Consider the following 4,320-nt stretch of genomic DNA (forward strand, 5'->3'; position numbering starts at 1 on the left):
GCAGTCAGATTCAGCGGAAGATTCTTTTTACAGCCCAGTAGTATTGGGTGAGAGGCTGGACTCTTCCTGAGGTCATCCGGGAGCCAGACTGATATGCGTGGGCAGCTGTCAACCACTCTCTCCTAGCCCGCAGGAAAGAAAATAAACTTCCATAAACTTGTTTGCTCAAGGTGGGAGCTTCTTCTCTCTCTCTTTCTCTCTCTCCACCCCCTCTGTTCTCACCCTCCCTCGAGATTGCTTGTTTTTCCGTTCAAACTGTTCGTTGCCTTCGGCCTTGGCTGAGTTTTCAAGGAGCAACAGCAGAATTTTGGTCAGTCTTGCCTGGCCTGTCATGAGCCTGGCAGGGCATGACCTAGTGGCCTGGTCCTCAGCCTCATAGAGAGGAGACTCAAGGGGTCACAGATGAAGAGCCCTTGAGGTTGTCCAGTCCTCCCCTTCCCTCTGGCACACCAGCCTCTAGCCCCCCAGATTATTAGTCTGGAGAGGAAGAAAGAGGAGGAGGAGGAGGAGGAGGAGGTCAGGGAACACTGAGCCAATCAAGAAGAGCAGTGTGGCTTCAAGTGTAGAGCCCGGGCCTGGGAGTCAGAAGGACCTGGGTTCTAATCCCTGTTCTGCCATGTCTGCAGTGTGACCTTGCACAAGTCACTTCCCTTCTCTGGGCTTCAGTTTCCTCATCTGTAAAATGGAGAATAAGAGCATGAGCCCCATGGGGGACAGGGAGTGTGTCCGACCTGATTAACCTGTAACTACCCAAGTGCTTAGAACCGTGCTTGGCACATAGTAAACGCTTAACAAATACCACAGTTATTATCATTATTATCAAGCAGATCCACTGGAAGGAGATTCAGTGAGGCTGTTCAGGAGCCATGGGGTCCTCCCCGGTATGGACCTAACACGGGGGGTTCTTCGCAGGAGGCGGTGCGCTCCCGTTCTGCGGAGCGTAAAACCGCGGCTCAGACTGGAAGGAGCCATCCCGGCCTTGGTCAGAGATGATGGCGGGGCCGCGGCCGGAGTGCCGGTCTCGAGTGGCCGGCCCGGGGCCGGCCGAGCCGGGTCAAGCGGCATCTCTTCCCGCCTCCCTTCCCCATGGGGAGTCAGGCACCGGACGGAACCGCCGGCCTCTCTCGGGGCTAATCTCTTCCGCCCGCGTCCTGAGCCGGCCCCGGCTCCGTTGGGCGTGGACTGCGGCTCTGCGGGGGTGGTGTGGAGTGGTCATTAATCGCTCCTCTTGTCCCCGGTCCCCACCCAGGTGGCAGGGCTCTGGCACCCACCCCACCCTGGCAGAGGGCCCAGGGAGCCAACGGTGGGGGGCGGAGAGGGGCGGCCCCTCGACCTGTCCCTGCTGCCCAGCCCCGACCAGCCCGTCCAGCACAGCGTGGTGGCCCGGGGGAGGGGCAGGGGCTGGGCCGAATGGGGACTGAGCTTATCCTGCCACGCTTTGTCTTTCCCAGGCGGTCGGATTTAGACCACATCAGCCGGGAGGAAAGCACCAAAATCAAACCCTCATTGTGCTTCAGGATTTCCCGTCCCTCCGCGGCCAACCTATTTGTGGGTCACAATAACAGCCTTCTGTGGGGGAAGCGGCTACTGTATGCCGGTCCCACCCTAAGGGGGTCCCAGGGGGCCCCGCTGACCCCGCGTGCACTTCTGGGACTGTCCCCCTGGGGTGCGGTCAAGCCACGTGGCAACACGGCGCACCTCAACCAGGTCAGCACGGCAGAGTCTGGCCAGCATAAAATGGTTCTCTTTGAAAACCGTAGCAGCAGGGAACCCCCAGTTTCCCTCCGACCCCAACCTTCTCCCAGGGGGAGTGGTGAACCAGGGAGGAGGGGGCCCCGAGTCCAGGAAGGGCATAGACAGTGAGTGATCCAGCCCAAGAAGACCACGGCGTTGCATGGGGACGGAAGAAAAGAAGAAGGGAGAGGGAGAGAGGAAGGAAGAGAGGGAGGGAGGGAGGGGAGGAAGAGAGGAAGGAAGAGGAGAGGAAAGGAGAGAGAGAGGGAGGGAGGGAGGAAGGGAAGAAGGGAGAGTGGTCAATCCTAAAATACGGGAGGGAAGCTGGAGTTGAAAAGCAAAGAGAAACTGATGGCAGGCCAGCTGCTTCCTCTCTCTGCAGAGATTTTTTCTTTGTCACTCTCCAAAAGCGTCCAGAGATAGCACCTCCTGCATTCCCAAGGGCTTTCTGTGCTCTTCACCCTGGATTCCAGGGCTCCCTCAGAACTCCAGGGCTCTGGCTTAAGCACTTTAAATGTCAGTTCGACCCAACCTGACAAAAGAGCCGAGACCCAAACCCAGCCTGGAGCCTACAGATTCCCTAACGCTGGAGGGAAGGGAGGGAAGAGGAAGAAAGTGGAAAGATAGGAGAGGGGAAAGAAGAGGAGGGGAAGAGGATTTTTTGTTGTTGCTATTTTTGTTTTTTATGGTGTTTGTTAAGCACTTAATATGTGCTAGGCCTTGTATTAAGCACTGGGGTAGGTACAAGCTAATCAAGTTGGACGCAGTCCCCGTCCCACATGGGGCTCACAGTCTTAATCCTCATTTTTTACAGATGAGGGAACTGGAGCATGGAGAAGTGAAGTGACTTGCCCAAGGTCACATAGCAGACAAGTGGCAGAATCGGGATTAGAACCCCGTTCCTTCTGACTCCCAAGCCCATGCTCCATCCACCAGGCCGCACTGCTTCTCTAAATTAGTCTCTTCTCCGTCCCTTAATTGCCTTGCGTTGACGAGAGGAGGAGGGACAGGAGGAGGTTACTCTTTTTTCCATCCCTTAATTACCTTGTGTTAGGGAAAATCCACTGGCTGAAACATTCTATAGTTTTCCACCACTGTGCGGGATGGGAGAATGCGCTAAAGGCATATTCCTGGAGAGTTCCCTCAGTGAGTCACTTCTTCCAAGACCCCCATCCCCAGACCTTTGGAAACCTGGCTGGACCGTCCAGAGCCTGGCCTCACCTAGCAGCTGATTTCCAACTCCACAGTTTGAGGCCCTGAATTCCACCTACTCTAAACTCTTTGGATCTTTTCCAAGTGGCAGAGGGCAGGGAGACTGCTCCCTGTCTTCCCGGCACGCACGGCTCCTAATAGATACGACCTCCATTCCTTCTCGGTTTAAAAGTGCTTCTTCCCTTGACTGATGAAGTCAATCGATCAATCATCGGTCGATCGATGGCATTTATTGAGCAGTTACTGTGTGCAGGGCGCTGTAGTAAGCGCTTGGGAGAGTACACTAAAGCAATATAACAGACACATTCCCTACTCACTCTGGCGTCCAGCCGGCTGGAACGATCTCTTGGTCATCCTTATTTCATAAAATTATGTCACCAAGGACCGGGCGTGGAGGGATCTCTCACCTAGGACCAAGAATCTTAGACTCCTAGAACTGGAAAGGAACTCAACAAGTCTTCCGGGACAATCTAACCTAGTGGATAGAGCACAGGCCCGGGAGTCAGGAGGACCTGGGTTCTAATCCTGACCCCGCCATTTGCCAGTTGTGCGACTTTGGGCAAGTCACTTCACTTCTCTGAGCTGCAGTTATCTCATCGGTAAAATGGTAAAATGAACCGTGCTCTCCTTGCAGGATAGGGACTGTGTCCAACCTGACCAACTCGTATCTTCCCCAGTGCTTAGTACAGTGCCTGGCACAGCGTGAGTGTTTAAAAAATACCATTTAAAAAATACCCTGTCTCCAAATCAGTGAACGCCTAAACCATCTAAGTCAGACAGGGTGATTAACACTACCATTTCCCCTGTCCCAAAAGTCCACAGCCCTGGCGACATCTTTGACTTCTCGCCCTCCTTCAACTCTCAGATTCATTCTACTGCAAATCCTGTGAGACCTACCTCTCCAACAGCTCCCACATCCATCCCTTCCCCTCCCCACAAATAGCTACCACCTCGGGAAGCGGTCTGTTCGTATCGCAGCTGGACTACTGCGTCAGCTTCCTCTCCCTGAACTCCTTGCCTCCGGCCTCTTCCCGCTCCAATCTACGGTACCCACTGCAAAACAGACCATCTTTCTGGAGCGTCATTTGGCTCCAGCTCTCCACTCCTCAAAGTCTTCCATTGTCTCTCCAGGTCTTTCTGCCTCAAGCAAAAACTCCTCACAGTCAGCTTCAAGGCTCTTCACAACTCACTCCACCCAACTTATCCACTCTCTTTGCCCTCTCTTCTCTTTTTGTTCCTCCCACTCTATCAGTCAGTCATATTTATTGAGCTCTTTACTGTGTGCAGAACACTGTACTAACAGCTTGGACATGTACGATACAACACTGTAACTGAGTAGACATATTCCCTGCCCACAGCGAGCTTACACTCTAA

Source organism: Ornithorhynchus anatinus, chromosome 11, assembly GCF_004115215.2.
Source record: "Ornithorhynchus anatinus isolate Pmale09 chromosome 11, mOrnAna1.pri.v4, whole genome shotgun sequence".
NCBI lineage: Eukaryota > Metazoa > Chordata > Mammalia > Monotremata > Ornithorhynchidae > Ornithorhynchus > Ornithorhynchus anatinus.